This window comes from Dipteris shenzhenensis, chromosome 22 (assembly GCF_047967505.1).
Source record: "Dipteris shenzhenensis isolate YYH24624 ecotype China chromosome 22, Dip_SZ_1.0, whole genome shotgun sequence".
Taxonomy (NCBI): Eukaryota; Viridiplantae; Streptophyta; class Polypodiopsida; order Gleicheniales; family Dipteridaceae; genus Dipteris; species Dipteris shenzhenensis.
In genome coordinates this window covers 6,854,946-6,866,826 of record NC_141617.1, presented here as the reverse complement: position 1 = coordinate 6,866,826, position 11,881 = coordinate 6,854,946, and positions in this window count along the sequence as shown.

Sequence of the window (11,881 nt, the reverse complement as noted above, 5' to 3'; positions counted from 1 at the left end):
GGAGAATGAGACAATATGTAAAATAGTTTTGCCAATATCAATGATGGGCTACGGTTCAATCTCATCCTCAATGAGATCAACCCTTGCCAAACTATCTACTTCAAAATCCAAACAAGTTTTTAGATCTACAAATGCATTGAACCCACTACTACTTGTGCTACTCATGTGCTCATCGAAATCAACTTCACCAATGGTAGGATCATTCTCATGGGTAATGGCCTCAATATCTATATCTCCTATCTCATGATCATCATCCTCTGTCGTATCACGATCATCATCACCTCCATGGCCATGATCATCCTCCATACGCTCCATATTAGTAAATGTACTATACATCACTTTGGAACGTGGCATAATAGGTATGACATGCCACCATCTATTATTATCCACCATTGGTTGATAGACAACCTAATTCAAACACAAATACAATCATGTTATTTTCCTTGCATCGAAGGTATCAAATATTTCAAAGTGAGTATTTTTATATGTGTGTACAGTGCTTGTTCACATTGTTGTAGTAGTACTAGTGTGTCCTTCTTACTTTCCCAAAACTTTGTGGAGTCAATAGTTACAAAGCCACTTGCATGGCGTTTGATTGTTGCATTAGGGCCTCTTTCCACCACGTCCTTAAACCACTTTACTTCCAAAACATACACAAAGAAGCGTCGAAAGTCAAGCTTAATAATATCTTGGATTATGCCACAATAATCATCCATGGCTCCATTGGCTCCCTCAAAGCTAGCAATGATGCCGCAATCTTGTGTGTTTCTCTTATCATCAATCTGTTGTGTTCGAAAATAATTGCCCTCACACCATATAGCATTGAACATAGTGCACTACACCAAGACAAAATCAATTAAATAAGCAATCTAAATTATTGAAAGCTCCTAACTTATGCATAACATTCTATATACCGCATGCATCCCCTAGCATACTCCCATTCTTCCATTGTGATATGCATCCCCTCGTCTTTCTTTGCTTTCTCCATTTCGTCAAGTAGCCAATCCACATGAATATCCTTTGGAAGTGCTCTTAGATACTGAGGGTATGGCACACGAGATCCGCGGTGTGTACAAAAGAGGGCCCTTTCTTCTTGTCTTCTTGCCTTTGCATCCTCATATCTTGTCACCCATCTTTTCATCACATCACTATTAAGCACGCAATAGAGGTTGATATTATTAAGCAACTCCGTGTCTATTACTTTGTTGCGTCCTTTCCCTTGAGGCACAATAGAGGTCATCCTTAGGTCTTCATCATCTCTCCAAGTCGTGGGAGAGAGCTATCCACATCAACAAGAAACTCAAAAATATATACAAGTGACTCTTGTACCAACCAACCCTCAGCCATGCTACCTTTGGGTCTTGCATTTTGTCTCATGAAACCCTTCAAGGTCTTCATGAAGCACTCAAGGAAGAACAACCATCGTGCATGTATAGTATCGCATATAGCAATTTCATCCACCAAATGCACTATGAGATGTAGTTGGCTTGTGAGAATAGAATGTGGAAATGTCTCCTCCACTAAACAAACCACCTCCACTGACATAACTTGAGCATTCTCAAGCATGGTGGGATCTGTTTCCTTTGAGCTCACATACCTAGAAATGAAAAAGTACACCATATTAGCAATATGAACACCTTGCATGGAGCATTGATATGCATCACATTTTGTATCATGTAAAGTACCTCACAAGCTCGCCCATCTTGTAAATACAATCCTTCACGTCCTTCGATGCACTACGAGGAATGCTAGTAGATGACCTTATTCAATGCATCTGCCCATGAGGCAACAGGCGAAGGACCACAAACAGAACATGCATGGTAACTCGATGTAGTGAGACCTGAACAATAGACACAATTAAGAGTTGAAGGTGGGTTTAGGGTGCCACATCCTTTGCCTACTCATAATTAGAAGTGCAATGCTTGCCTGAACACTTGCCATAGCCTAGGAAGTCATGCATCATTCACATCAAGACTGCTTTCCAATTGAAGTCTCGTGACGAGGGAGGCCTACTCACATCATGCACCTCGATACCTCTGCAAAGTATCTCTAGCTCGTCAATCAAAGGCTCCAAATAAACATCAGGATTTTTGACTTTATGTTTCCCTGGAATTAGAAGGGGTAACATAACATGTCCTTTCTTAATCGCCATAGAGGGTGGAAGATTATAATTCACCAATATCACTGGCCATACATTATAAGAGGTGCTTTTGAGACCAAATGGATTCACACCGTCCATACCCAATCCAAGTCTCAAGCTCCTAGGTTCTTCCTTGAAGCTTGGCCATGTGTCTTCAATATGCTTTTACGCAGGAGTGTCTGCGGCAGTTCTCCACTTGCCATCGGTTGATCGATACATGTTTCCTCGACATCGATCACACATACTTTGAGATGTGATTGAGTGTAATCCTGCGTGCACGATACATGTTTCCTTGACATCGATCACACAAAGCCACTGGCTTGGTTTCTGCCTCTTGTATATACACTCCTCTTATTTTTGGTACTTGAAGCCATAGGACATGGCTTAGCTTCATGCTATATGTACATACAAGCACTTTTTGAGCTATGAATTATTATACACTCTTTTTATTTTTTTGGCTTTCAATTTTCTTGTGCAACGTTCTTGTAAGAAAATAATAGAACGTCTGTGCTCAACAGATAATAGGATCTCATACACAAGAGAGAAAACAAGATAGTATGGAGAATAAAAAATTTGATTACTATAGAACTGATACAATAGATGGCGCTGCCTCCCAGCCGTGCGCTCCTATGAAAGAAGCTTCCATGGTGTGCTGGAAATAGTAGAAGACGGAGGCTGAATGCTAAGGAATCAAGGTTGCTATAGCCAGTGATTAAAGGGCTTCACGGGCTTGCTCTTATATAGCCACCGGTCGTAGTCGGTTAGGATCAATTGGGTGGCCGACCCAGTCCACCCAAAACGGTCGACTGGGGTTAGGCCACCGACCATACGATAGAACCGGTGTGCAAAACAAAGCAACTAACCTATGGTTTCCGTTCGGCCCACAGCCATCTGGGATCATCTGAGGCTCCAGACGGGCCCCGCAACTCGAGAGTGGGTTGCCTCGGCAAATGCTCCGTCTACCCTCAGTGCGGTCAATCAAGGGATGCCTTCCTGCACTTGCATGTAGCCGAGTTGGCAGTGTGCTAACTCTATCTGAAGCCGTCCAGCCATCAAGCCACACATGGCCCCATCTGGTGTCCAAACCAGGACCGACCGGATAACTGAGCTACTCAAATGCCTTCTCCTCATATGGGGGGCTTACAAGTAGAGTTAGCTGGTTCCCGCGTAGTTACATGAGAGTGGAGCATTGATATCTAACAGTTCTATCAATTAATGCCTTGTGAACTAAACGTTTTGGAGTTGTAATGTTTTATTTGGAATTGTAATTGTCGTCTATAGACGTGCCTGCAAGAGTGCTAGTTAAAATGCCATTGGCTGTAAGATTTGAATTACACAATGTGGAAATGGGATTCCTGTAACTACATAGCATACACAACATACACAGCATTCTGTTCAAGCACACAAAATTTAAAAAATATTATGTAGCGCGTCTATCAGGACATCTATAAACGTGTCTATATACACGTCTGTCTGTTCGAGGCAGCGTCTATTTGTGTGTCTACAAACACGTCTATAAACGCATCTACAAATGTGTCTATAATTGTGTTTAACGATGCATCTGTCTGTTTTTTAAATTTTCTAGCAGAGCATCTATTTATGCGTCTATATGCACGTCTATAGGTGCGTTTCTCTGCTATATAGATGTGCCTTTAGATGCGGGTCTGTAGATGTGCAAATAGACACGCCCATAAGTTTTTTTTAAAAGTTGAGTGAATGCGTCTGTGTGCGCATTTGTAGGTGCTTTGTCTTGTTGTGAAACAAAAAACAAGAGCGGGTAAGAAGCGGAAAGCATAAGAAGCATAAGAGAAGGAGATGGGAAAAGAAGAGAAAGAAAAGGGAAAAAGAAATTGAAAGAGGGGAAAAGAACCAAATATGCATAAGAGAAAAAAGAGAGAATAAAAATGTATAAAAGAATACATTGAGAAAGCATATGCTTATGCTTATGCATAAGCATATGAGCATATGCTTGTGAAGAGAGTGGGAGAGAAGGAAGGAGTATCACTTGCAACTTTCTCATATACACAATGGGGGAATATACACAAAGGTGGAGGCTGAAGATAGTTTTTCTCTTCTTAGTTGTGAAAGCCAAAAGAACTCTAAGTACAAAAGGAATAGGTGAACTCGATATGTGGGTCTCAAACCAAACTCAGCTAACTAAGGTGGCATACTAACTGAGCCACTAACTAGAGTACATAAAGATAGTTGTCATCTAGCTATTATTCATGGGCAGTGTACCAACTGCATCTGCAGCTAACAAGTCGGTGACATAAATTCACAACGGTCACCCTGGCATATCACGAGTGGAGCTCGATATCTCAATACTCCCCCTCGAGCTCAATCCCAATTCCTGCACACCAAGCAGGTCTCTGAACTTATGCAGCTTCTCTGCACCCAATGCCTTCGTGAAAATGTCAGCTACCTGATCCTCTATGCTAACATAAACTAGATCAATAAAACCTACTAGAACCTTCTCCCATACATAGTGATAATTCACCTCAATGTGCTTTGTTCTAGCATGATAGACTGGGTTATTTGCCAAGTGTATACTGCTCATGTTGTCACGATAAATGACAACTGGCCCATCTATAGACTGATGCAAATCATAAAGCAGCTTATGCAAACAAGTTGCCTCACATGCAGCCATTGCTACACCCCTGTACTCAACCTCTGTGCCGGACAAGGCGACTGTAGGCTGTTTCTTGCTGCTCTAAGCGAATGCAGAACTCCCATAAGAGAACACATATCCACTAGTAGATCGTCTATCATAAATACTACCAGGCCAATCAGCATCAATGTATCCATGTAACTGTATCTGAACCCCAGTCTTATAAAATAGTCCATATGGCAATGTGGACTTCACATACCTCAGTATGCATCTAGCCGCATCCAAATGCGGTTTCCTTGGAGCCTGCATAAAAACTAACTTACCAACCCAGCAACATAGCTCAAATTTGGCCTGGTAATAGTCATATAAATCAAAATTCCTACTATGCGTCTGTACATAGTAGGGTCTTCCAGAAGCTCACCTACATCTGCACTAAGCTTCACGTTCTGCTCCAAAGGAATTGAAATATGCTTACAGCCTATCATCCCATATTTGGACAGCATGTCCAATCCATACTGCCTCTGCAAGAGCCATATCCCACTTGTGGATCTAATCACCTCAATGCCCAAGAAGTAACGTAGCTCTCCCAAATGCTTCATCTCAAAATTTTGTTTCAATAGCATTTTCACATGAAGGATATCTTCATCACTATCACCTGTGATGATCAAATCATCAACATAAATGACAAGCAGAATAATGCCTTTCTCTATTTTTCTCACATAAAGTAAGAAATCTGCCTTGGAAATCTGAAAGCCAATAGTGACAAGATAGTATCCTATCTTGTCAGACCATGCTTTGGGTGCTTGCTTCAAGCCATACAAGGCTTTCTTCAACCTGCAAACAAACTCAGGATGAATAGCATGAACATAACCTAGTGGCTGCTCCATATAGACGTCTTCTTGCAAATCACCATGCAAGAAAGCATTCTTTACATCCATTTGATGTAAAGACCATCCCTTTGATGTAGCCATAGCAATGACTACACTTATGGTTGCCATCCTTGCAATGAGACTGAATGTTTCTTCATAATCAATGCCATATGTCTGTGCATATCCCTTGACAACTAATCTTGCCTTGTATCTGTTCACAGAACCATCTGCATTGTGCTTCACCTCATAAACCCACTTTCAGCCAATTGCATTCTTGTCTTTAGGCAAAGGCACCAATTCCTATGTAGCATTTGCTTCCAAGGCATCCATTTCTTCATCCATGGCTTTCTCCCATTTTTCTTTTCCCATGGCTTGCTCAAAAGAAGTGGATTCTGGTTCATGTATCACTTTGACCATATAGGCATAGTGAATGGTTGTAAATCCATCATATTTCAGCCTATCCATAGGATACCTAGCTTTAGTAGTCCTACGCAAAATAGGCTCACTACTAGATGCTCTCAAAACATCCCTTGTCTTCCTTACTCCAGGTGTAACAATAGAAGGAATACCCAACTCATCATCAAGGCTCTATTTTGAGCCACTCGATTCACCATCCACATAAGAGTGACCTGCATTCACATCAACCATGGGCTATGATCTACTTTCTCTTTTCCTTTTCGTTATACTTGCATACCATTATCTACATTGCTTTGAGGAGATTCTCCTGAATCTCTCAATCTGCCTGTCCATGGTGAAGTATGTGAACCACTACTAGAGGACACAATAGGTCCACTAATATTTTGTGATTGCTACCATTTTGTGCATCTACATCATCACATTTATTGGTTTATACCAGCTCCTCATATCATCAAAAACAACATATCTGCTTACTGTAAACTTATGAGTAGAAGGGCTATAGCATCTATACCCTTTCTGCTGCAGAGAATAACCAATAAAGATGCACTTTTCAACTTTTGGATCCAACTTGGATCTCAACTCATCTGGCACATGAACATAGGCAATGGAACCAAAAACTTTCAAATGAGAAATATCTAGTTTCCTACTAGTATATACACTACTACACACGGATCCTATTGCAATGTTTAAGTACTGATGTTTAGCACACGCGGGGTGCTAATCATCGGTATTGGAAGCCTGCCTTGTCAAGGGTCGCTATATAGTGACTTTAGTCAAATGTCGCTATATAGCGACGACTGCTAAAGTCGCTATAGAGTGACTTTTATCAAAATTGTAAGTGTCGTTATATAGCGATACTGAGATACTTTTTGATAGCAACGTTTTGTAGAGAGCTTTTTTTCTCATATCGAACTTAAAAGTTAGTTTTCTCCAATGGCAATTTTTTTTTAATTTTCATACATGTTTGATCTTTTGAGAGAATAAAAGTACAAGAGCATATACATCAAGCCTTTGAAGCTCATATATTCATGTCCAAGTTTGACATGAAAAAAATCAATGAAGAGCATTTACGTCAACGGTTTCACATCTTGAGCCAAGTCTAACGTGCCAAACAAGTCTATCTCTAACTCTATACCGAGTTGATATCCTATATCATCATTGTACTCTAGCATCGTACGTTCACCTAAAAGTACTTGATCATCTTCTTCAATAAAGTGTGGTGATTCTTGATGATCGTTGTCTTCTTCCTCAATATCGTGATCTCCATCTTCCTCCCATGCGATGTCATTATGCGCATCTTCCTCTTGGCTCATATTGTGATCTTCATCTTCTTCGCTAGATTCATCTGGATCAATTGGATCCGGCATTGGTAGTGGCATCTCCATATCCACATCTCTATCTTCAAATATTTGCTTACTTCATGGTGCAACTTGGATCACGTACCACCATCTTGGATCAAAATGATCCGAATGAAAAACCACCTATATTGAAGATGGGTGCCAAATGTCGTCAATTATATATATAAAATTATGCTTAAGTACATGTATCAATGGATCTTTAAAAACAAATTCTTCGATTAATTAAATCATTAGTATGCACCTGCTCACAGTGCTCGGGAAGAACAAAAGTATCACCTTCATCGGTCCAATGTTTGGTGGAGTCTATTGCAAAGAAACTGCTACTATCTTTTCTCACTGTCGCATGGGGACCGTTGTAAATATTTCTAAACCATTTTACATCAAGAACGCAAATACTAAATCGTCTGAAATCAACTTCATAGATTTTGCATATGGTTCCACAATAATCCAACTGTGAGGAGAGAAGATTGGTATCCGAAGCACTTGCTCGGCTATCTTGTGTGAAGTTAGCCATGACTCCACAATCATACATGACTCTCTTTGAATCGATTCGTTCCACGCAAAAATGTCGTCCATATGACCATAATGCACTGTACTTTTTGTACTATAAAAGAGCATCATTAAAACAATGAAGATGCATCTATTTTATAGCGTATGTTGCCACAAATAATTACTTAATTATGTCAAGAGGTAAGAAACTTACATGCATCATACATCCAGATGATAACTCTTGCTCGCACTTGTTTATTGTCTCTCCATCACATTCGGCTTTATGTAGAGCCAGTTGTAGCCAATCAAGTGACATGTGAGTGGGGAGAAGAGCCAGATCCCGTGGATATGGTTGCGATCCCCTGTACATTACTCTGAATCTCGTCCTTGCATTTATTCTTTCTGCTTTGGTTGCTTCATAGCTCTCAATCCACTTCTGCATCTCCTTGCTATTGAGGCTCGGGGGGGTCATTACATATAAACCCTCTATATCACGTGCGTTCAAGGCCTATTTCTAAAATCCCTTATCTGTAAATTTTTCATTAATAAAATGTATCCCTTTTCTATACAAATCTGTAAAATTTTTCCAAAATTATTTTAAATAGTCCCTTATGTATATTTATTTCTGTAAATTTTGGAAATTAAAAAAATCCTTCTGTTGAACTCACGTGATAGGGTTACATTTGATGAGTGACCCCCCCGAGCTATTGAGGATACAAATCTTATTGAATTTCTCCATTTGATCTTTGCTCATCTTTCTTTCAATCCCTTTTCCTTGGGGAACCTTGCCAATGATACGATCAACATCCTTGTTATGCCAAGCTTGTGGCATATCAGGATCCGTGGATGCAAGAAACTCTGTGATATATACTAATGACTCTTCCACAAGACATCCCTCTGCCATGCTTGTTGCTTCTGGTCTTGCTCTTTGTCTTACAAATCCCTTCAAAGTTTTCATAAATCGCTCGAGAAAAAACATCCACCGACTATGAACGGTACCTGCAATAGCCACCTCATCAACTATGTGCACAAGCAAGTGTACTTGAGTTGTCATAATGCTCGAGGGAAAGTGCTTATCAAGCAAGCATACGGCTTCTATGGATTCCACCCTAGCCTTCTCGATGCTCGATATGGAGATCTCTTTTTGAGATATCCACCTATTTCACATGCCCATGTAAGATATTTTCATAATCAGTCTACAGATTATTCAGATTAAATTGAAGAAAATGCAATCAATGAGATTTGATAGTAAGCATACCTCACAATACCATTGATCTTGAATATAGCATTTCTAACATCTTCTTGTAAGCACCCTTTTATTGTAATTGGGAGGATGAATTATCAAAGCAACAAAGAAGTCATGTCAACAATATAACATAATCATAATTATGCTAATGCATCATGATTATCGGTACACTAATCCTACAGCTTAGAATACCTATAAGACCTTGTGCCAATCATGGGACTTCAGCCCACTAAGCTTATTGTCCTTTGAAAATGCTCCTTTCAAGCAACGCATGTACCCTATCGGTGTTTGAAAAGAGGCAATGTCTGCCTTGACTGCTACCTCCTCCCTCGTAGAGAGGATCCACATTGCTTTCTGGAGGACAACTTATCCTGAAGCATGCACTTGGGGCCACAAACGAGACATCCTATTCATAGCACGCAAGTCTTCTCGTACTCCTCTCAAGTGTACATGGGATGTAGTGCCCCTAAAACTAGAATCCATCATGTCAACCATACCCTCATCACCATCTGAGAGACTATAGTCTTGCTCAAAGTTTGAAGGTATACGCGTACCCTCATCAGCCTCCTCATCCTATTTTAAGATTTCGTGTAAATATAAGATCTTGTCTCAAGGTTTTGTATCATAATGGTATCCAATATTAACCATGAACTCAAATAGCTTTGACTTACCAATAATCCATCAACACGTGCAACACCAAGGGTGGGTAATGGTCAGGCTCCTCCCCATACATCCATAAGTAGCGCATGATAATACGATGTTGATGTCGTACTTCTCGCTTGCAATGAGTGCAATGACAATACAACCTCTCCATATAGCTTCCACTTGTCCCTTCCATCTGTACACTTTAAAAATCATAACATAAGTTGCAAGGAAATCTATTAACAGTAATAAAATAACCCCATACATCCATAAGTAGCGCATGATAATACGATGTTGATGTCGTACTTCTCGCTTGCAATGAGTGCAATGACAATACAACCTCTCCATATAGCTTCCACTTGTCCCTTCCATCTGTACACTTTAAAAATCATAACATAAGTTGCAAGGAAATCTATTAACAGTAATAAAATAGCCACCTATGAGCTTCTTTTTTAGCTTTTAACAATAAGTGCCCTGAATCATCGCTATATAGTGATGTTTTGCTTTGTCTTGTCACTATATAGCGCCGTCGCTATATAGCGATACTTTTAAATATAAGCGTTGCTATATAGCGACTGACCAGCGTCGCTATATAGCAATGATGTGGGCTAAAACCTGAAACCACATGGCGCGGTGCTTTCTTTAGCATCTCTATTGTGGGAAAAGAAATCTCTCCTCCCACCTCATATCCGACGACCTCGCTTTCCTCCTCTCTATTCTCCACTCCTCACCACTACTCAACCCCTCTCCTAACACTTGTGCTCCCTCTCCACCCTTCTCCCTCTTTGCTTTTGTGAAAAGAAGTTTTTCAAGAAGGTGAGTCTCTTCGAGAAATGTAGGTTAGTTTTTTGTGAGATTTCGTTTTGTGAGTGTTGAAGCATGTTTCTCAATAGGGTCTTGCATCCACGGATCCCAATATGCCGCAAGCTTGGCATAACAAGGATGATGATCGCATCGTTGGTGAGGTTCCCCAAGGAAAAGGGATTGAAAGAAAGATGAGCGAAGAGCAAATGAAGGAAATCAATAAGTTTTGTATCCTCAATAGCCCTGAGATGCAGAAGTGGATTGAGAGATATGAAGTGGCCAAAGTAGAAAGAATAAATGCAAGGACGAGATTCAGAGTAATGTACAGGCGATCACAACCATATCCACGGGATCTGGCTCTTCTCCCTACTCACATGTCACTTGATTGGCTACAACTGGCTCTACATAAAGCCGAACATGATGGAGAGACAATAAACGAGCGCGAGCGAGAGTTATCATCTGGATGTATGGTGCATGTAAGTTTCTTACATCTTGACGTAAATTATTTGTGGCAATATATGCTATAAAATAGATGCATCTTCATTGTTTTAATGATGCTCTTTTATAGTACAAAAAGTACAGTGCATTATGGTCATATGGACGACATTTTCGTGTGGAACGCATCGATTCAAAGAGAGTCACGTATGATTGTGGAGTCATGGCTAACTTCACACAAGATAGCTAAGCAAGTGCTTCGGATACCAATCTTCTCTCCTCACAGTTGGATTATTGTGGAACCATACACGACATCTATGAAGTTGATTTTAGACGATTTAGTATTTTCATTCTTGATGTAAAATGGTTTAGAACTATTTACAATGGTCCCCATGCAACAGTGAGAAAAGATAGTAGCAGTCTCTTTGCAATAGACTCCACCAAACATTGGACCGATGAAAGTGATACTTTTGTTGTTCCCGAGCACTGTGAGCAGGTGCATACTAATGATTTAATTAATTGAAGCTTTCGTTTTTAAAGTCCATTGATACATGTACTTGAGCATAATTTCATATATATAATTGACGACATTTGGCACCCATCTTCAATATAGGTGGTTTTTCATCCGGATCGTTCTGGTCCAAGATGGTGGTACGTGATCCAAGTTGCACCACGAAGTAAGCAGATTTTTGAAGATCGAGATGTGGATATGGAGATGCCATTACCAATGCCGGATCTAATTGATGAATCTAGCGAAGAAGATGTAGATCACCATATGAGCCAAGAGGAAGATGCGCATAATGACATGGCACGGGAGGAAGATGGAGATCATGATATTGAGGAAGAAGACAACAATCATCAAGAATCACCACA